Genomic DNA, 23,048 nt, shown 5'->3' with positions numbered 1-23,048 from the left:
ATGCCTAAGGCTTGCCCTCCTGGTGCAAAAAGGATCCAGCCTTGGTTTGCTCCCATGCATTCTTTGTATACCTGTGTTACCTCCTATCCACTCCCCTTATCCCTCCAGTTTCCACGGCACAGCCCCCTCTCCGGCCCACAGCCCCTGAGCACCTTAACAAACTGCTCTGCGCCCCATTCTTTTGTGCCTCCCCAACAGAGGAACTTTGCACAGTGACAGACACATAGTTGGTTCTCAGTAAATATTCATTACATATAAGAAAAATCAAGTCCATGTTTGCTCCAACTCTAAGTATGTTACTTCATTGTTTTAATCACAACTTAGCTTATACAGGAGCCCTGGTGGTGCAGAGGTTAAGAGCTCAACTGCTAACCAAAAGGTCAACACTTGGAATCCACCAGCTTTTCCCTGGAAACCCTATGGGGGCAGTTCTACTCTGTCCTAAAGGGGTTTTGGTTGGTTTGCTTAGACAGTGGGCCAGGGAAGCACCCTGGGATACAGGTAGAGTAGAAACGCTGAAAATAGCATGGACCAAATTTCAGAAATACTGGCCTGTTAAAAAAGTTAGAGAAAAGGACAGAATATTCCAGGTCCTTGGCACAGCAATGAATCCCAGGAAAGAAGCCAACAATATCCTGGATACTAACAAGATAGTCTGGAGACCCAGGCTCCTCTGGAAGCCCCCTTACTGGTGGTCCTACTCAGGGCCCTCCTTTCTCCACCTCCCAGCCCTCTGTGCATACGTACCTATCAGACTGGTGGATCTCACTTACTACTTTTGTCATGTCACACTCCTGCTCAAAAGCCTTCAATGGCTCCCCCTTTCCTTCTGCACAAAATCTGCACTGCCTGCCTCTTGGGGGGCAACCTGAGTCTGGCCTGGCCTTAACTCAACCCCATATATTCTCCATGATCTCAGAGCACCCCCTCTATTTTAGCCTCCTCACTGGGCTCGGACAATGTAGGCCAGGGCACATGGATGAAGCATGACATTTGGAGCCAGGAGATCCAGGCAAGAGTCCTAGACCTACCATTTGACTCTCTGAGCCTAGTTCCTCATCAATAAATGGGAGTGAAAATAATATCCACTTCCCAGGGTCACTGTGAGGATTAAGTGGTATAAGGATGTTAAAGTACTTCACAACCTGCAAAGGGCTAAATGAATGACAGCTGTTCATATCTAGTCACGATCGTGTCCTCCTCCAGTGCTGCCTTTGATCTCAGGACTCATTCTACTTTGTCTTCCTCCATGTCCAACATCCAGTCAAGCCCAACTCAACCTTGCTGGGTAACTCAAGTCCTCCCTGATGCCAGATTTTAGGCCTTGCCCATAAAGTGTCTTGCTTTGTTCACTGCATCTTGTATGTAGTAGCCTTAGGACTCCACACTTATCATTTATTCGTATTTTATGTAATCAAAAAAACTTAAGGATGCTTACCATTTCAAAATGAATGCACACATAATAGCAAAGCTCAAGATAAAAATTGAGGGGAAAATAAGAAAAATCGCCAAGGAAGGAAAGAAACAATGATGTTAGAAGTCTGTGTTAAGCTGGTTACACAGTTGAGCACCCTTGGGGCATCATCCTGGTTTTCCCTTCCTCACATTTGTACAGAGGGAGAACTTGCACTCCCCAGAACACAAAGAGGAAGGTTGGAATGGCACTTTCCCATTGCTCTGCCCCTGGGGAAGAAGAGTAGCTAATTAGATGGATGAGGGCCACATTTACCAGGAGGTGGCCAACAAGTTAAAGGGCATGGTAATGCGGCCATTGCCTTCTGCTCTCTGGGTCTCATCAGAGCGGCACAGGTTTCCTGTACTTCTGTGGTAAGCCACCTGGGCTTGGAAGCACGTCTCACTGCCACCCGCCACAACCACCCACAGGGGACAGTCACCATCGTCCTGCTCTTTCTACCCCATTGGTCTTCTAGAGATGAACCTGCTTGCAGTAGCTTGAATAAGTAGTCTCAAAGTCGGCTTGGCAGAACACACAGGTCCCAAACACATTCCCCAATGCAAGAGTTAAAAGATAGCCCTGCAGTTTGGAAGCTTGCCTCGGCATCAATAAAACTGATACTCTGATGTGCACTTGGCTAGTGATCCTTGAGTCTGTTCTTAGTCACCCCTAAAGGAAAAGAGAGATGGTGTTAGACCCCCTTGCTTCCAGTAAACATGACTGGGAACTGTGAGCTTCTTGATAAAAAACAGAAATGTGGTTACAGTTGAGAGGAATAAACCAAAAACCCACTGCCGTCGATTCCGACTCATAGCGACCCTATAGGACAGAACAGAACAGCCCCCATAGGGTTTCCAAGGAGCACCTGGGATTCAAATTGCTGACCTTTTGGCTAGCAGCCATAGCTCTTAACCACTATGTCATCAGGAATATATCCTGATATAAGGAACTTTGAGTAACATAATAGATGGTGTCCTAAAAGCTAAGGGTAAAAAAAAAAAAAAAAAAGGTAAGGGCATGGTATTAATTTGTAATTCAATGTAAAGGAGCTAAAGTAAGGTTTTCCAAACCTATTGCTTTCTGTTGACCCAATCAGATACAAGGAATGGGCTTAATTCATTTTCTCAGTCACATTTTTGGCAAGAGATAAATAGCACACGATTTAGAATTAACCTCGTGTACTTTCATATGGAGCCCTGGTAGCGCAATGGTTAAGAGCCTGGCTGCTAACCAAAAGGCTGGCAGTTCACATCCACCAGCCGCTCCTTGGAAACCCTATGGGACAGTTCTACTCTGTCCTATATGGTTGCTATGAGTAGGAGCCGACTCAATGGCAACAGGTTTTTGGTACTCTCATATACTCTGAGAATAAAATCTGGTGTGACCTTTTGGAAAGCAGTTTGACAATACATATTGACAGTCATAATAACACTCCTCTCTTTAGCTAGCAAGTCCACTTCTGGGAATTTATCTTTAAAAATTGAATTTTTTAAAAGTTATATGCTTAAATCCACCACTCATCTGTCAGTTTGTTGTACTCTGGTGGCTTGCATGTTGCTATAATGCTGGAAGCTACGTCATTAGTATTTCAAATAAAAGCAGGGTCACCCATGGTGGACAGGTTTCAGTGGAGCTTCCAGATGGAGACTGACCAGGAAGAGAGGCTTGGAGATCTGCTTCTGAAAGTTGGCCAAGGAAAACGTTATGGATCACAATGGAGCACTGTCCAATTGGCTTGCTTGGGACGCATCATCAGTTCATTCACTTGTTGGAGGACGTCATGTCTGAGAGCTAGTGAAGGCGAAGGAGACCCCTGGTGAGATGGATCGGCACATGCCGGTGATCACAAGGATAACACAGGAGCAGACAATGTTTCATTCCATTGTACATAAGGTCGCCATGAGTTAGAATTGACTCAATAACAGCTATCTCTATGCTTAAATATATCTAGTAAATCGTGGTATGTAAATAACAAAAAAATATGCGGTCAATTGAAAAAAGTTGATGAAGAGTTTCTGTAGCTATAATGTTAAATGAAAAAATCAGATTATAAAATTGCATATATAGAATGATCATTAAGCATATAAAAACATGAAAGAAAGGAAGGAAAATACCAAATAATGAGAGCGGTTCTCTTTTTTTTTCACCTTTTCTGTATTTCTCTGTTGTTTTCAATAACATATATTCATTTATAATTGGAAATAAAATTAAACGAACTTTATCATTTAAAAAATACACTTTACCTGTCCATGGACCCTCATACTTTAGATACCAGCCTGGCAGACAATAGAGCTAACATTCTGTTACGAAAGGTAAGAGTCGTCATCTACCACATCAGCCAGGTGAGCTGGTGTCTCACTTTCACTCAGAAGGGAAACTCAAAGTTGCCAGAGGGCAGAACTCACAAATTTCTAAACGAGGAGCTTTGGAAGCATCTTGACACATTTGGCCAGCTCAGTTTAACTGTAGGCCCTCTGAAGGCAAGAGGCAGATTCTTCTCTTTACCCCCAACGCTTGACTAGCTTGTCATCTGTCAGGAGAGTTGTTAGGTGGATTGTTTGATCCAACGATTCGCCTACCTGGTTCACTAGGGACATCACGAACCAAATAACCAGTTACCATGGAGTAGGTTCAACTCATGGCAACCCCACGTAGATCAGAGCAGAGCTGTGCTCTGTAAGGTTTTCAATGGTGGTGATCTGTTGGAAGTAGATTACCAGGTCTTTCTCCAGAGGAGACTCTGAGTGGGTTCAAAAGGCCAACCTTTCGGTTAATAGCCGAGCACTTAATCATTTATGCCATCCAAGGACATCATACGAACTCAGTACATAGCTACTGAGTGACTGAATGAAATAGGTATCATTGAACTTCTTAACTGGGAAATACCAAAAGAATTAAAAAGTCATGCGTACGCTTTGAGGTCCAGCTGACACTCTACTTCCTCAACCTGTCCTGACCACCCTGCCTTTCTCCTTCCTCTGGCAAAAACAACCCCTCCTGCACCCTCTGCCCCCCACAGTCTTCTATGGCCTTGTACAGACCACTGCTGTACACCAGACTCATTACCCCAGCCTTGAGCTCATTTGTTTACTTGTCTAACTCCCTCACTTGACTTTGAGCCCTTGGACAAGATTTTACATTTCACTCCTTTTTTTTTTTTTTACATCTGCTGCCAAGCTTAGCAGAGTCTGGGACATATTCATTCAACATGACACATATTAGGGGCTCAGCAAATGTTCTCAAAGGAAGGACTAAGTGAACTCAGGACAAGGATATCTTGAGTACCAACCAAGGGGCCATCCAGCCCTAGGCTAGTTGCCATCCCCATGGGCACCAAGGAACCACAGAAAACAACTGTGAGTCTCACCACATTTCCTTGCAATTTTGTTTCCCTGTCTCTCTTCGCTTTCAGATCATATATGCCAGGAAGGTAGGGGCAGTGTCTATCTTATTCACCCAAATAACACGGCAACTCACACAGGGACGATGAAGGCATGTGACAGATTTCTGTTGAAAGAATCCATGAATGGCAAGCGAACCCCAATCCTCTGCTGTGACTTCCTTCACCTGTGGCTGCTCACCAAGCATCTCAGCGAATTACATGTAGTGTTGTGCAAACCCTGCCCCTTTGCTGTCCTTTTCGGTTTCTTCTTTATTGAAAACTAAGTACAACTGTTGGGATCTGGTGGAGATTTTCTCTCCTAGGCGAAGGATTACCTGGCAACTTGAGCCAGAGCCACAGCAGGTCCGACAAAAGGAGCCTCAAAGGAAAATGTTACTCCTCCCACAAGCAGGTGGCTGAGCAGCGGGGGACAGAAACAATTCATCCCAGCGAGCCTCAGAACTCCACGTGTGTCTTTTTACCTCTTGATACCAGTGGTTTCCTCAGGAAAGACAGGTTGAAACAGCAAAAGAAAGGAGATTCCCTAAAATGTTGAGACAAAATCAGTTACATTTTGCAAAAACACATTATAGACTGTCCCTTGCTCAGCTCTACATAACCCAAGCTCTTCATTTACACAACAATTTATAAATACGAACCCACGGCCTCTCCCCCAAGGCCACGCGTCTTTGCTCATTTGCTCTCACCGTTGTTAGTAAGCAAAACTGCCCCATAGGGTTTCCAAGGAGTGGCTGGTGGATTCAAACTGCCGACCTTTTGATTAGTAGCTGAGCTCTTAACCACTGGGCCACCAGAGCATCCATTTTGCTGTCGCAGACTAAAAAGCATTCTAAAACAGTCATTCTCCAATTCCTGTGCACAGAGGCTCAGCAGGCAGATCCCCTGGGCCCATTTCAGAGACTCTGATTCAGTAGTTTTGGACAGGGACTCAAGAATCTGCATTTTAACAAGCTCCACCAGGTAATTCTGATGTAAGCTGCCTAAGGGCTATACTTTGAAAATCAATATTCCAGTCCAATAATAAAACTCTTCTTGCTCCTCCAGGCCACTGGCTGAACTCCCCCCTTCCCCTGACTCTTTTGGCCCCGTGAGCAGACTTCTCAAGCCAAGTCACGCTAATGTCACTGATCATTGCTCCTTCATGGCAAGGAACAGTGCCATGGCCTGTATTTCCTCAGGACATCACCCAGTGTCTGGCCTATAAAAAAAAAAAACTAAACAGAAATCCACTGCCACCAAGTTGATTCTGACTCATAGCGACCCTTTAGGACAGAATAGAAGTGCCCCATAGGGTTTCCAAAGAGCAGCTGGTGGATTCGAAATGCCGACCTTTTGGTATAGCAGCATTCAAAACACGTCTGTTGAACTAATGAATGAATAAGTGAATGAATAAATGAATGAGCAAATAAGTCACATCACCATAGAATAATTTCCTTCTCTTCAGTTTTCCCCCAATTCTTCCAACTCTAACCTGAGGACACTATCACTTGCTGTTCAAGATTATTTTCCATTCTCCTTGTCTTTGTGGGACTTCTTCCAAAGTCATTGAAGCCAGCACCAGGCCATGAAAAGTGGTCCCGCAAATACAACCAAAGGGAAACACTCTGGTCATCTGCTAAAGCCCAGAGAAGATCATTTGCTAGTCAAAGACATGCAAAAGCATTGCTAATCCGCTACTTTGGTTCCAGAACTTTCCCTTCCATTGCAGGAAAGCCCCAGTCAGCCAGGTCGTATTTGCAGGGTTGCCGGGGCAGAAGGTTGGTTCCTTTCCACATCTGTGCTAAGTGAACCTTTGGGCTGGAAATCCAGGTAGAGAGGTTAATACTGAATTAAAATGCAACAAGCCCCTTCATGCCTTCCCCATTCATATCTTCCATTCTTAAGGCTGTAGGGGGGTGAAGGAAAGACCCCTTCCCGCCTCAGGCAAGACAGCCCCGGGCTTAAGCAGACCCTTAAGCTGCTGTCATTCACTGTGTTGTAAGCCCAGTGACAAAGATCAGGTTAGGTGTTCGGAACAGTATGATGTAAGGCGGCTCTGTGATGAAAGCGTAGCTGACAGACAGTGCAAGCTGACACCATGAGAACAGCTTGGTGTATGAGGTCATTGGGTCCAACAGGTAGACCGCCTTGTTTTCTTAGCCCTGACATCTGATGCCCCGCCAGTTATTCAATAACCAGAAACAAGGCAGGTCCTCCAAATTCCTGGATCTCCATGGGGCCGGCGGGGGAGGGGCCAGGCTTCCCAGCTGCCAGCCTGCAGGTTGGCTCAAGGGCATCTGAGGAGAAGCCAGGTCTGGACTGATGGCACAAAAAGCCAAAAGGACGTTCAGAAGCAAGTGGCATCATCTCTGCGGAGAGGTGGAAAATGACTCATCTAGGTCATCCAATCACAGCCCACTCCTGGAGCGGAATGCGAAACTCACCCTCCCCCCCAACACTGAACAAATGTTCAAATGCTCGGGTTAAACGAAGCAGCCGCTCGGTAAATTTGCTTGCAACAAAAAATTGGAGGTGGGGTGGGGGGTGGTTGGCGGAGCAATTTTCCGTGTAGGACTTTTTGATTGTTTCTTGGTTTATTTATTTCACTGGCCAATATATGCCACACATAGGACCCCACAGATTTTCCAGCTTTAAATACATGAAATGGTTTTATGAGAGACTGTGTTTGATGCTTCAAAATCTAAGTTCAGGCCAAACATATTTTCCTGTGAACGTTTCAGAGAAGTTAAAGCAGAAAGAAGTAGCTTTTCTTTTTAAGCCTCATATTGGGGGCGGGGGAGTGAGCTGACGACTCCAACAGCTGCAATGAGCGCTGCTCAGGAGGAGCACACAGCCTCCATAGCCCCCGTCAGCCCTGGGAAGCCCTTTTAGCATCAGCAAAGCTATCGATACACCAGTGAGTCCTCCCAAAGACAAACGAGCCATTCACTTCTCAATTATTTCAGCGAGTATTTGTGAGGCACCTACTCAGTGTCCTATATATGTTGGTTGTCGGTATGAGAGAGAAGGCGAGGTCCCTGTTTTTGGTGAGGAGTATTAGGTTATTAGAAGAAACTATAACCACCTCCGCCATCCCCCTCCCCCTCAAAAAAAAAGCCCACTGTCCTCAATTCGATTCCAACTCATAGTGATCTTATAGGACAGAGCAGAACTGTCCCATAGGGTTTCCAAGGCTGTAAATCTTTACAGAAGCAGGCTGCCATTATCTTTCTCCCATGGAGTGGCTGGTGGGTTCGAACCGCTGACCTTTCAGTTAGCAGCCAAGTGCTTTAACCACTGTGCCACCTCGGCTCCACAGACGACACTATGCAGTGGTATAATTCTTTGTCTCCAGCTCACTCAACTCAAGTATGAACAGCTGGAGGGTCAAGAACCCTGCCCCCCACAGCCTTGAAACCATGTCCCAAACACTCACAGTTTGGGAACTGGGTTGCCAAGAGCCTTTGGGAAGAGAGAAACAAGCACACAAATGATTTAAAACAAACAAAAAACCACCAGTGTGTTCCATGTCAGATGAGACAGTCCAAAACCAGGAAGGCATGAGAGAAAATTATAAGATTTTGGAGCTGACGAGGACCTTTGAGAGCATCTTAGTTTGGGCTTTTCAAACTTAAACGCAAAAATCAATGGACCACCATCTTGGAATAAAATCTAATGAGGACATGCAGTTCATGGACAAGCAAAAGCCAAGCTGTTCCTGTTACCAAGCCCTAGAAGGTGGGTCCTTGTCTGGCATGCTCAAACTTGCCAATCATCTGGACACTGGTCTTTCAGAAAAAGAAAATGACTTTATTGCAACGTGCAGAGCAAGGAGCCAGGAGGAAGTTCCTCAGAGCTAACACGGAAGCAAGGCTTATATGTGATTTGGGCAGTAAGATGGCAGCCGTACAGGTGTACCGGGGAGGGAAAATTCTAGAAGGCAGCCAGGAGACAGGAGGTGACGTTCTTGCCAGACCTCCCACTTCAGAATAGGGTCCGGGTGATGATTTTCCTTCTGATTTATTCCTCCTGTTGCTGCATCCTCTGTGAAGGTCAATTTAGTAGTCACAGCTGGCCCTTCTGCACATGCCGGGCAGGCCAATTCTGGCTTGGGCTAGTTTAAAGACCCATGGAAATTTACTGGCATTTGTAGGGTCCGGTTACATTCCAATTGAAGGATGAATGGGCTTGTAAGAGCCTCTCCTGCCCAGCACCATCTTCAGGCCCTGACCCCGCATGCCCTGAAGAAATTCGTGGAGGCACAGTTTGAAAACCATTGGACACCCTAGGGAAAATGAGCTCAGGGAACAACAGCGACTACCTTCTTCAGAGCCATACACCATGAGTCTAAGGCAGAGGCAGTACTGGAACCTGGGTCCTTTACCAGCCCAGTGGTACTGCAGCTACCACTAGGCTTCCTAATCCCAGTTCTATTCTCTGCTTCCTTACTCTGTAGCTACGGTAAAGCCTTCTAATCTACTGAAGACTGACTCCACTCTCACAACAGCCCTTCCGCCCATCCCTCTCTGGAAAATTAAGCTCAATGAGATACAAACTGGAAGTTTTTTCCTCATAAATTTGCTTTGATTCCATCTTTTTCTGATCCAAAAAACTGACAGAGACAGAATGAGTTGGGGGATTGGGAAGAATGCATCGACTTCTGAAAGGAAACCAGCCCCCAAGGGTATCTCCAACTCAGTTTGGGACAGTTTAAAGAAATCTGTACTCAACAACATCGGATGCCCAGGTTTCTTAGCCCAACCAACTCAACCCTGGGAGAACCTTCCAAGGACACAGGGTCGCCTCATGAGGTGCCCTGTCCACATCAGAGGTCAGTGTGGCCTCCATCCATTAAAATTACTCTCCAAAGACACTGCAACCTTCGAGGAAGGAGACACTGGGGTCACTTTCCTGCCAGTCAAAGAAAGGGTGTTAGCTTAGAGAAATTTCCAGAGAGTGCTGCCTCTTGGAGTAATGATAGCCTTGAAGTTTCTATTCAAGGCATCTGAGTTCAAGTCCAGGCTCTGGTGCAGCTGGGGAACTTGGGAGTGATCTCCTGATTGCTCTTGAGCTTGTCTTGCACCTGTAAATGGAGGGTTTAGTCAATGCTCATTCAACAAACATTTGTTGAGCACCTACTATATGCCAGGCAGAGCCCCGGTGGTACAATGGTTTAGAGCTTGGCTGCTAACCAACAGGTCGGCAGTTGGAATTCACCAGCCACTCGTTGGAAACCCTATGAGGCAGTTCTACTCTTTCCTGTAGGGTCATTATGAGTCAGAATCAGCTCAACGGCAATGGGTTTGGTTTGCTTTTGGTATGTGCCAGGTACAGCACAGAACTGTGGTAAATTTTGCCCTCCCCGACCTCAAAGGCTATTATGAGGATCATACTATAAGGGATATGGAAGTAGTTTCCAAAGGGAGACATTTCTTTCCTTGGCACCTCCTTCTCTCCTCTATGAGTGATTTTATACCAAAACAGTATGATTGGCTCTCATTTTTTCATGATCCTCCATCATACCACCCATTCTTCAGGCTAAATCGGTACCTGAAAAACCATGATCCATGCAAATAGGCATTCTTTAATTTTCCTCAAAAAGTGGTGAATGGCAGCACCCAGCTACCACTACTGACTGCTCTGAACAGGGCCACAAATAGATGAACCCTGATAGAATGGAGAAAAACTCAGAACAGAACTCAAATTCTTAAAAAGTCCAGACTTGCTGGATCAGTTGAGACCAGAGGACTCCCTGAGACTGTACTCTATAAACCTTGAGCTGAAACTATCCCGAGACCATCTTTTAATGAAAATAACAATGCGCCACACAAAACAAAGGATACTGCCCATGAGCACGGTACTCTATTAAAGGTCAACAACTACTGTAAAGATGAGACGATAAGAGGGTAGGGAAACTAGAGTACTGGAAACGGAACAAACAGAATGCCATGAAAGAGAATGTTGACCCACTGTGCAAAATGTAATAACATCACCGAACAAACTGCATGGAAATTGTCAAATGGAAATCTAATTTACTATGTAAACTTTCACTGAAAACACAATAAAATGTCATTTCAAAATAATACTAAAAGCTGAATGGCAGGGACTTTACTTTATTTTCCCTATGACCCTAGCCATGGAAAGCACAATACACTCAATAAATAGATGAATGAATAAATGGGAAATTTTCCCCCAAAGAGGAAAATGAGTAAAATGAGGCTTTTCCTATTCATTTATTTTACCCATCTCCCATAGAACATCTTCTGTAATACTCTCTCAACTAGCGTGAATGACTCAAGGTTTTGTGTTTCCCTTTCTGGCTTTTGGAAACCCTGGTGGCGTAGTGGTTAAGAGTTTGGCTGCTAACTAAAAGACTGGCAGTTCTAATCCACCAGCTGCTCCTTGGAAACCTGATGAGGCAGTTCTACTCTGTCCTTTTGGGTCACTACCACTCAGAATCGACCCAATGGCAACTGGTTTACTGGTTTTTTCTCTGGCTTTAGCATGAAAACCCTTCAGTCTAGCGGATGTTGCGTATTATCCGGCAGCCAGAGCAGACTGGAAGCGCTCAGTCTTCTGGCGTCTTCCTATTACACCAGGGACACACAAAGGGACGGGGCGATGTGTATGTCCTTCACCACCCTCCATGCTAACTGCCAGGGCCAAGAGAAATATTTCCATCCAGGCTTTCTCTCCTTTTCTTTCTTCTTTTAAGCTGCTTCTAGTGATAAAAGCTGAAGCAAATTGAGATTGGCAGCTCTGTGGTCTTCAAGCAATAGGGAAAGTACTAGAGAGCATGTGAACCATACGTTTTAAAACTTAAAAAAAAAAAATCTAATCTTGCCTCACTAAAAACGACATCATGTCACTGTAATCGGCAGGGGGAAAGGCTTGAAAGTTGCTGGCTGTGGTCCAGCAGAGTTCAGGGGTTATGCTGGCTGAGCTGAATTCCCACGGGAAAGGTAGACAGAAAGTGCTGCCTTTCAGGTGAGCCCCTGACGTCTGGCAGGTACAAGGAGGAGTGGGGAAGGACAATAAAGCTCCCCCTAAAATCTCTCTGTACTCTCCGGCATTGCTGCCACATCAGCCCTCCCCTCTTTTCTCCCACCTGCCCTTCTTCCTGGTGGAGCTTTGAACTGTGCAACTCTCTCTGGCTGACTAACTCTGAGGGCGAGACAAGATAGCAGCCAACTAGGGAAATCTCAATGAAAATGAATTTCCCTGTGAGGGCATAGACCCAGAGCTCAGGAGGATGACACCAAATGCCCCCCTAAATCCACTCTTTGCACTCTCATCTCTCTGTGGCCTGAGCCAAAGACAACAACAAAAATGGCGGTCTGGTCATGCTGCAGCGAGCTGTTACGCATGGTTTACCCCGGGAAGTGCAGCGCTGGGGGCTGGTTTTCACAGCACCTCAGCTTACCGCAGATTGGTAGTTACCGCCTGCTACCAGCCATTGATTATTGATTAGCAGTCCCTGGATGGGTATGAAAGGGATGGGAAGATGACCACTCCTGGGGGAGAGCTTAGGAAATGGGGCCCACAAATGGAAGACTTGCTTTTCAGGGTCTACCCTTCTGTGCTGCTTGAAATTTTAACCAGATGCATTTTTTAAAAGCATTGGGCAGAGAAAGGGGCAGAAACGTTATTTTTATATTGAAAGAAATCTGGAAATCTGTGGAACGTAATGCAAAATGTATACAGATGAATAAGAGGAAAAATAACATTTGTGTTCAGTCAATAAAAATGTATTGTTTATTGTATGCTATGTATCAACAAGCTGAACCCCTACTGATGAAGCACTTGGTGCTGGTTCCTCTGTTTAAGGGACCCTGAGGCTGCAGGGATGTTTGAGGCAGTGTCTGCCTCCAGGACTGCACACATGTTGCAGAGTCTAGTTAGTGTCACTGACCAAGAGGACAGGTGTTGAGAGAGCTGGACTCGGGGGTGGTGGTCCGGGCCTTGGAGGATGGGAAGGAGCCAGATTGGCAGAGGGCTCTGAGGGATGGGAAATGGTGTGAGCAAAGGTTGGCGGTGGGTTGGCCTGACCAGAAGAGAAGTGCGGTGGGGGGCAAGTGGAAGGAAGGTGGACTCAGATTCTAGAAAGGTTCTATGAGGGCCCACAGAGTTCAGACTCCACACAGCTAGCCAATGCTGCTCAACTTGATCCTGAAGCCCCTCTTCAGGGCAGAAGAGAGAGGACACATGCCTTGGGGGTGCTGACGGTGGCCTGAAACTGGTGACCACAAGAAAGACCTTTCTTATTACTCTTAGTTCTCCTTTCAAAACACATCCAAAATTCAACCATTTCTTACCACCTTCTTGCTACCATTATGGTCTGCTATGGATTAAATTATGTCTCCACCCTCTAACATATGGATTGAAGTCCTGACCCCTATACCTGTAAATGTGATCCTGTTTGGAAACAGGGTTTTCTTTGTTGTGTTAATTAGGCAATTAATTAATTTAGTAGGGTGGGTTCTAAACCTAATTGCTCCTCAGTTATAAAAAAGAGCAGAATAAAGACAGAAACATAGACAGGGAGAAGAGGCAGGCAGACTATGAAGACAGAAGCATCCACAAGGATTGCTAGAAGCCACTAGAAGCTGAAATAGATGAGAAAGTGCCTCCTCCTAGAACCGCACCCTGAATTTGAACCTCTAGCCTCTTGAACTGTGGGAAAATAAATTACTGTTCTTTAACTTGTAATGTTTGTGTTATAGTAGCGCCAGATAACTAGGACACGGTCCAAGCTGGACTAATGTCACAGTTTCCTAGCTGGTCTCCCTGCTTCCATCCTTGCCTACCTCCAGTTCATTCTCCCCAGAGCAGCCCAAGTGAGCTTTTAAAAATATGAATCAGATCATGGGACCCCTCAGAGCAACAGCCAGGTCCTTACAATGAGCCCCCAGCCCTGCATCATCTGGCTCTGTCTCTGTTTGGGATTCCGCTGCCTCTTTTCTCACTTTGCCTCTCTCATTCCTGCTTCTAGCATGCAGGCTCGGCCCTGCCTCAGAGCCTTGGCACTGTCTGTTTGCTCTCTCTAGACAGCTTTCCCACATAGCTACATGCTCACTCCCTCATCTCCTTCAAGTCTTCTCTCTCAGGCCTCCCCTTACCATGCAATTTAGATCTATACCCTCCCAGGCACTTGCCTTCTCCCTTTCCTTGCTTTTTTCTCTCTAGAGTACTAGTACCTGGTAGCACAAATGGTTAAGTGCTGCTAACCAAAAGGTTGGCAGTTCAAAGCTCCCCAGCAGCTCCTCAGCAGAAAGACCTTGTGATAGGCTCCCGTAAAGATTAAAAAAAAAAGATTACAGCCTAGAAAATTCTATGAGGCAGTTCTACTCTGTCACCTGTGTTCATGATGAGTGGAAATCAACCTGACTGCACCTAACACTAAAAACAACACAGTACTTGTCACCTTTTAATATATGATCTAATCCCGTTTTTCATTTTGCTTATTGTCTATCTCCTCAGCTAACATGCAGGCTCCAAAAAAACATGGGTTTTATATTGCTGCTTTATTAAAATGTAACATCAAGTGTCATGGATTGAATTATGTCCCCCTAAAAACGTGTGTACTAACTTGGTTAGGCAATGATTTCCAGGATTCTGTGGTTGTCCTCCATTTTGTGATCGTAATTTTATGTTAAAGAGGGTTAAGGTGGGATTGTAATACCCTCACCAGGTCACATCCCTGATCCAATATAAAGGGAGTTTCCCTGGGGTGTCCTTCACCACCTTTTATCTCTCAAGAGATGAAAGGGAAGCAAGCAGAGAGTTGGGGACCTCATACCACCAAGAAAGCAGTGCCGGAAGCAGAGCGCGTCCTTTGGACCTGAGGTTCCTACGCTGAGATGCTTCCAGACTGAGGGAAGACTGATGACAAGGACCTTCCTCCAGAGCAGCAGAGAGACAGAGCCTTCCTTTCTAGCCGACACCCTGAATTCAGACTTCTAGCTTACCAGACTGTGAGAGAATAAACTTTTTGTTAAAGCCATCCACTTGTATTTCTGTAACAGCAGCACTAGATGACTAAGACATCAAGCAACCCTTTCTTAAGAAGTGTTCCAAGTAATAAATGTAAAAGGAATGAAGGAAATAGAAATTCACCATGAGAACACCACAGTAATAATTGCCGCAGGCAAGATCCTTCAATGGATTCTAAAATTAGTGGGCAAATGTAAGTAGAAACAGACTACTTCAAAAATCACTTGCATGGACTTCTCAGAAAATGTATGTTGGAAAACAGATGAACTGATATGAAAAGCAAGATGTTTGTGGTTTTGGTTAGACTGAACTTTATATATAAAAACTCCGCCTCTTCTTCTGCCAAGTGGAACACTTTGTACTTTCGCTTTGTGCTGCCCCAACTCGAGTTGCTATTCTTCAATAAAACTCTTGGCTCTTAACGACAACAACAAAAAAGAAACAGAATATCTACATGGTCTCAAAGTATCTCCCCCAAATATTTAGAGAAAAACAGTAACTTTATAGTGCACAATCCTAGAATAAACCACCTGTGTTAGTTTCCTAGACTGACTGTAACAAAATACCACAAAGTATGTGATTTAAAAGGATGGAAATTTATTTTTTCAATTCTGAAGGCTAGAAGTCTGAATCCAGGTTGTCAGCAAGGCCATGCTCTCTCCAAAGGTTCTAGGGGAACATCCTTCCTTTTCTCTCCCAGCTTCTGTAGCCCCAGGCATTCCTTGGCTTGCAGCCGCAGCATCACTCCATCTCCGCCTGTCTTCCCATGGCATCTTCCCTGTTTCCCTGCCTTTTCTCCTCTTTTATGTGGACACCAATCAGATTGGATTAAGACTCACTCCACTGTAGTATGACCTCCTGTTAACTGATACCATCTTCAAAGACCCTATTTCCAAACAAGGTCACATTCGCTGATATAGGGGTTTAGGACTTGCACACATCTTTTGGGAGGGCACAATTTAATCTATAACCAAAAACCCAAGGCTACTACTATTGAGTTGATTCAGCTCATGGTGACCTCATGTGTTACAAAGTACAGCTGTTCTCTATAGGGTTTTCTTGGCTATAAGCTTTATGGAAGCAGATCTCTAGGCCTTTCTTCCATGGTGCCACTGGGTGGGTTTGAACTGCCAACCTTTAGGTAGGTACCAAAAAAAACAAACCTATTGCCATCGAGTCAATTCTGACATAGTGACCCTATAGGATAGAGTAGAACTGCCCCATACGGTTTCCAAGGAGCCACTAGTGGACTCAAACTGCCGATCTTTTGGTTAACAGCTGAGCTCTTAACCAGTGTGCTACCAGGGCGCCTTAGCTTAGTAGTCAAATGCAAACTGCGCCAAGTAGGGACATTCAATCCACAGTACCATCTGAACCAAGTTGATCAAGGTTAACACCACAGGTGACATACACCAACACCATATACCCCTGATATGATGCTCTGAGAAGGGCACATCACCTCAACATACTCATGAGAAAACATCTCACAAACCCAAACTGAGCAACAGTCTCGCCAATAACTAGTACTCTATTATGGATTAAATTGTGTTCCCCCAAAATACGTGTTAGAATCCTAACCCCTATACCTTGGATGTAATCCTATTTGGGAACCGGGTTTTATTTGCTATGTTAATGAGGCCACGTCCGTGTAGAGTGTATCTTAAACCTGCTCACTTCTGAGATATAAATAGAGCAGATTAGGCACAGGGAAGCAAACACAAACACAGGAAAAGATACATGCTGTGTAAACACTGCCCAGGAATCAAGGAATGCCAGGTCTACAGAGACTGAAAGAGGTCTTCTCCCAGAGCCAGTGCCATGAATTCAGGCTTCTAGCCTCCTCAACTGTGAGAAGAAAAATTTCTATTCTTCCAAACCACCTACTTGTGATATTTTTGTTATAACCACAGTAAGAAATTAAGACACACTGTAAAAGTGTTCAGATCATAAAAGACAAGGAAAAACTGAAGAACTTTCAGAGGGGGTAGGAGCTAGGGAGACATGACAACCAAATGCAATATGGGATCCCAAGTTGGATCCTGCAACAGAAGAAAGAACAGTAGTAGTATAATGCTGTGTCTCTCTGCACTGCACATGCAGACAGGCTGTGCCCACAACTTCCAGGCAGCCATTGGAATGCAGAGAATGAGACACACACAACCACTGGCATCAACCATTCCATGGGTGCTACGATCCTTTGGGATCAAGCAGGACATCCGCGATAACCTACACAGTGTTGGCAAAGTGAAAGCCATTATTATTATTTATAGAAAGCAAATAGTAAGCAATAACAACAGATTCGCAAAGGGGAAACATTTAGTCTTCCCCCAAATTATCCACGTTCATTCTCAAGTAGCTGAGCAGACACACCACGGTTCAGGTCAGACGCCACCTACATGTCACTGGTGCCCCCAGCTACCACCATGTTGCTTGGGGCGACTGCATGGCTCCTGAGGCTTCTGTTCTACTGCTGGGCCTTGCTGGTCTCTGCTGCCGTCTCCTGCCACAATGCCCAGGCCCATACTGCCCAGTGTGTGTTGGGGGGGGCATGCAACCCCTGCATGGGGCACACTCAGGCCTCTCTTGCCCTACACAAACAAGTGTTGCAGCTCTTTTAGCTCCACTGGCAAGCCTCCTGCCCAGAGGCATCTGGCTCTGCCCTGCAGTAGGAGGACCCTTGCACAGGATCCTCTCAGGCAACCCCTGCACAAGACATATTCAGGCCTCTGCCCTGCACTGGCAAGTGTTAAAGCTTTTTGAGTTTCCTCCCCAAAGGTGCTCAGTTTTTGCTCTGTGGACTGGCAAGCCCACTGTAGCTGCCTTGCTCCGTGGACCGTCAAGACCGCTGCCACTGCTTCTTGCCATCTTGTGCTGTTTTCAGTGTTACAGCTCTCTTCTGGGTCTAGGAGGTTCTCACTGCAGAGATCCTGGATACAAAGGATATGCTCTGCTCCAGACTCTTCTTGATGGTAACGAGGTTCCCCCAAACCTCTGTGGGACTGGCCCTTAAATAAGCCTACTCCTTGTCAATTTCAAGGCATGGTCCTCCCAGCGGGACCAAAAGCTGACCAATCCCCTCGATAGACAATAAGTCATTCAATTTGCACAGTCCCAGCCAATCACTTTGTGGGAGTTACGAGACCATGGCTAGAAAGGCCATATCAAAATGATTCATTGCACCACAAGTAAAAAAAGTGGTGCTATACAAATGAAGTCTGTAGTTTGGTTAACAGTGGTGTAACAAGGTTATTTTCTTAGTTTTAATGATGATTCTGTGGTTATAGAAGATGGTAACAAAAGGGAAAGCTGAATAAAGGATCTATGAGAACTCTCCGTACTATTTTTGCAACTTTTCTGTAAGTCTAAAATTATCTCAAGATAAAACTTTTTTTTAAGAAGGATCATCAGGGGTAACTATAAGTTTGTCATTCTTGGACTAATGGAACACAGCTACCACAGCCTATACCAGACTGAGCCCAGCACAACTAGATGGTGCCTGACTACCACCACTGACCGCTCCGGCAAGGACCACAATAGAGGGTCCCAGACAGAGCTGGAGAAAAATGTAGAACAAAATTCTAACTCACAAAAAAAGACTAGACTTACTGGTCTGATGGAGACTGGAGAAGCTCTGAGAGTATGATCCCTGGACACCCTTTTAGCTCAGTTATGAAGTCACTCCTGAGGTTCACCCTTCATCCAAAAATTAGACAGGCCCTAAAACAAACAATAATACACGTAGCTCAACCATATATATGAGCTAAATGGGCACACCAGCCCAGGGGCAAGGACAAGATGGCAGGAAGGGACAGGAAAACTGGACGAATGGAAATGAGGAACCCAAGGTTGGGGGGTGGGTGCTAAAACATCATGGTTGGCAACCAATATCACAAAACAATATGTGCATTAATTGTTTAACGAGAAACTAATTTGCTCTGTAAACCTTCATCTAAAGCACAATAAAAAAAATTTTTTTTTTTTTTTGGTCTAGACTTTCGGAGCAAAGAGGAAATAAATCTAGGAGTTATTATTAAAAGTGGAATTATGAAATATTATCTAGCCATAAGGAGAAATGAAGTACTGATAGCCACTATAACATGGGTGAACCTGAAAAACATTACACTGAGCAAAATAAATCACATAAAAGGACAAATACCACATGATCCCACTTACATGAAATATCTACAGAAGGCAAATGCATTGAGATGAAAATTTATTAGTGGGTGGGACATGAAAATGAAGAGGTATTGCTTAAGGGGTCCTGAATTTCTGTTAAAGGTGATGAAAAAATCTGGAAACATAGTGGTGGTGGCTAGACAACATGGTGAACGTAATTAACGTAACTGAGCTGTACACACAGAAAGGGCTGAAACGGCAAATGTTTTCTTATATATATCTCACCATAATAAAATTTTTTACAAAGAAGTTGGAGTTAGGGAAGAAGGGTCTACCCAGTTAGGCGCTCAAGCTACAAACCTAGGTGTCATGTTTTGACTTCTTCTCCATTGTGGTTCAATCCAGTCACCAAGTCCAGTCACATCTATTAATCTCTGGAATGCATCCTTCTTTCCAGGCCCCCTATCCTTTCATCTGGGTTACTGCTGAAGCCTTGCTTGCATACGGTGAAAACAGCAGCAGGCAGAGAGTGCTCCTCTAGGGAAGAAGTGCCATATAAGACACGAAGTGCCATATAAGACACGTAAAGAGAATCTCTCGCAAAGGACTGGCATGGAGAGGCCAGGGCGGTGGGAGAGAAAACAGACACACGGTGACATGGAAACCAGGGCAACTGTAGCCTTAAGCCTATCAGCAAGTGAAAGGAAGAATCTATACAACTCAAAAGCCTCAGTCTTAGTCATTCTACAGACCCTTTATTCTGTGAGAGAAATCAGTAGGCCCCATAGGGGGGTACCAAAGACCCCCAAGTTATATCCAGTTTTGATTCAAAGGACTCAGCATATTTGGGTGCTATTTTTATCTCCCCCTTTCATTTATTGTCTCAGGGTAAACACTTGTGATTCATAAATGCCTTGAGAGTGAATCAGTGTTCTCCTGTTCAACTCCGTGGAGGCCACATCAAACAATAGCCCACAAGGTAGTATTAATCATTAAATAGAAGCATATATGAACACTCCGGCCAGGGAGCCATTTTTCTTTTCTTTCTTTTTTTTTTGAAGAAAATTAACAAAGAGCAAACCTTAACTTTGATCTATTTAGAAAACATTTTTTTTTTTTAAAACCATTAAAGACTTAGTCAATTTTAAGGCTAAAAGGGCAAATATTTAAGCTGAGGTGAGGCTCCTTCCTTTGGGTTGCCTTTCAGCCATTAAACAAAGCCTTGGATTTCAAATTGTAAGCCCTCAATTTCCCACGTTCACAAGCCCAAGAAAAATGGATGTTCTCACCCATGGTTGGTACACGCAAGAGCCCATGGGAGAACAGCTATGCCAGAGCCATTGACCGAGTATAAACAGACAGGGGGGGAATCCCAGAGCACATCTGTTTCTAAGAAGACACCCAACCAAAAAACACATTGCCGTTGAGTCGATTCTGACTCAGGGCGACCCTATTGGATAGGGGCGAACTTCCGCATAGAGCGGCTGGTGGGCTCGAACTGCCGACTTTTGGTTCACGGCTGAACGCTTAACCGCTGTGCCACCAGGGCTCCAAGAAGAAACCAGATCATGTCAAATATATCTTAAGTACAACCATCATGAGGGCATCACCTTCCACAGATAAGTGCTAAACATTGGTGATTTTTTAAGTAATATTTCTTCTCACTTTCCTTCTGGAAGCACCTCAGATGAAAAGACAGGTCAAAGGACAGATAAGCCATCTAGCACATGCAATTACAGGCTCACAGAACCAGGAGGACCGTGCATCCCAGTTCACACCAGTCGTCCTGGCTTAACTGTTCATAGCAAGCACCCCCTTTCACTCTCAAAAGCATTGCAGTTTGGACCATAAAATACATGGTCACTATCTTAAACATCTAGTGCTGTTATAATAGAGATACCATAAGTGGATGACTTTAACAAAGAGAAATTTAATTCCTCACAGTAAAATAGGCTAGAAGTCCAAATTCAGGGCGTTGGCTCCAGAGGAAGGCTTTCTCTCTCTGTTGGCTCTGGAGGAAGGTCCTTGTCCTCAGTCTTCCCCTGGTTGAGGAGCTTCTCAGGCTCAGGGACCCTGGGTCCAAAGGACATGCTCTGCTCCCGGTGCTGCTTTTTTGGTGGTATGAGATCCCCATGTCTCTCTGCTCTCTTCTCTCTTTTACATCTCAAACGAGATTGGCTTAAGACACTACCTACCTAATCTCATAGACCTCATCAATATAACTGCTGCTAATCCAACTTACTACATCACAGCGATAGGACTTACAACATGTAGGGAAATCACATCGGAAGATAAAATGGTAGACAATCAGACAAGCGGATCACGACCTAGCCAAGTTGACAGATACTTTTGGGGGGACACAATTCCATCCATGACAGTCACCCACAGAAAATACTGGAGTCCTGGACATGCGTCTTCCCCACCAGTCTTATCCTGCATGAGGGAGACTGAGATCCAGAGACAGCCTGCGTGTGTTTACTCTTATGGATTACGTGTCCCTCTGCAGCCCTTTCCCATGCCTTCCTGTCTCCTGGGGGCGGGGGGTCACCCACACATCCTGTGTGTCACGCCCATGCTGCTTGCCCTCGCCACCATCCAGAACTCTCCTCTCTGTGAGCCTGAGACTCATTTCAATTATTCAGGCAGGGTCACACCAAGCTCCGCATCTGTCCACAAAGCAAGCAGCAACTGCAATACGTGGTAGGCAAAGGCTCTCTTCCCGGGCAAAGAAGGAGGAGCCAGATAATTTCTCCAGGTTCCTCCTGGCCCCAGAGCCTGAGACTCATAAAAGACTGGTTGAAGCTTTTGGTTTGACAAATATATTGGGTCCAATTTACCACGGGTCTCTGGTGGTACAAATGGCACTTGGCTGCTAACCGGAAGGTTAGAGGTTTGAGTCAGCCCAGAAGTGCCTTGGAAGAAAGGTCTGATAATTGACTTCTGAAAAATCAGCCGTTGAAAATCCCACGGAGCACAGTTCTACTCTGACACACATGCGGTTGCCATGAATCGGAATCAACTCAACAACAACCGGTTCAGGTGGTGGGGCAGTGGTGGTTCGCCGGTAGAATTCTTGCCTTTCCTGTGGGCAAGACCCAGGCTCAGTTCCCAGCCAACGCACCTCAAGCTTGTCTGTCAGTGGAGGCTTATGTGTTGCTACGATGCTGAACAAGTTTTACAGAGCTTCCAGGCTAAGACAGACTAGGAAGAAAGGCCTGGCAATCTACTTCTGAAAAATCAGCCAATGAAAACCCTATGGAACACAACAGTCAGATGCCGTCGTGCATGGGCTTGCTGTGAGTTGGGGACCATCTCCGCAGCAGCTAACAACAGCAAGAGCCATTTGCCACGGGGCCTGTCCATTCATTCCTTTGAGAATATTACATCTTAGGAATTTTTTAGATGAATGGGGGTCTACTTTGCATGTCAAAGATACATATATAGTAATAATAAAAGGAGCTAAAGACTTAGATTGCATTTATAATATGCCAGGCATCATTTTAAGCACATTACATATATTAACCCTCAGAACAATTCTATAAGATAAAAAAAAATTTTTTTTTTTTACTGTGAATACTGCCCCATTTAACAGGTGAGTAAACTGAGGCACAGAATGGTTATGCCACATGACTGCAAAGTGAACAAGCTGAAACCTGCATCAGGGTAGTCTGGCTCTAGAGTCTTTGCTTTTAGCCACCCTACTATCCTGTTTTTCCTGAGCATATCTGTAGATACACATACACTCAGCATTCCTAACAGGATAATCACCAGGTCAGTCAAATCTCAGCTGTAAAACACTTGAAGTTCACAGAGGAAGGTGCTATTTAAATATAAGGGGCCATTACACCTCCACTTTATGGTCCCCGTATCAGTATCACTCAGCATCGTAAAACAACAGGTGTGTTGGGGAGTTCTTTTTGTGTGCTGCGTTTACATGTATTTAACCCCGGTGTGTCTGGGCAGGATTGCTATTTACTTCTCAGTTATACAGAACCTTCCATGAGAGGCTGGCATGAAAACAGAGGCATGACAGAAGGGAAAAGGGTACGTGGTAGTTCTACCTCAGGGCTATTTGCTAGGTTTGTGCACCACCTGGCTGAT

General features: G+C 45.0%; 1 long non-coding RNA gene across 7 annotated transcripts in view; it reads right to left on the bottom strand.

The window, feature by feature from the left end:
• Positions 1 to 227: 227 nt before the first annotated feature.
• The window catches only part of LOC111751434 (uncharacterized), a 35,023-nt gene continuing 12,202 nt past the window's right edge, over positions 228 to 23,048 (bottom strand). For 3 of the 7 annotated variants that reach the window (XR_010318405.1, XR_002786513.2, XR_010318422.1), the window contains exon 4: positions 2,456 to 5,382. This is a non-coding gene — a long non-coding RNA (uncharacterized LOC111751434). Of the gene's footprint in view, positions 2,126 to 2,455; positions 5,383 to 18,437; positions 18,549 to 23,048 lie in introns of those variants that run through there. The other 4 variants (XR_010318389.1, XR_010318420.1, XR_010318411.1 and 1 more) reach the window with 4 other exon arrangements.

This window comes from Loxodonta africana, chromosome 1 (genome assembly GCF_030014295.1).
Source record: "Loxodonta africana isolate mLoxAfr1 chromosome 1, mLoxAfr1.hap2, whole genome shotgun sequence".
NCBI lineage: Eukaryota > Metazoa > Chordata > Mammalia > Proboscidea > Elephantidae > Loxodonta > Loxodonta africana.
The sequence above is the reverse complement of the archived record's forward strand: the minus strand, read 5'-3'. Positions and strand labels throughout refer to the sequence as shown.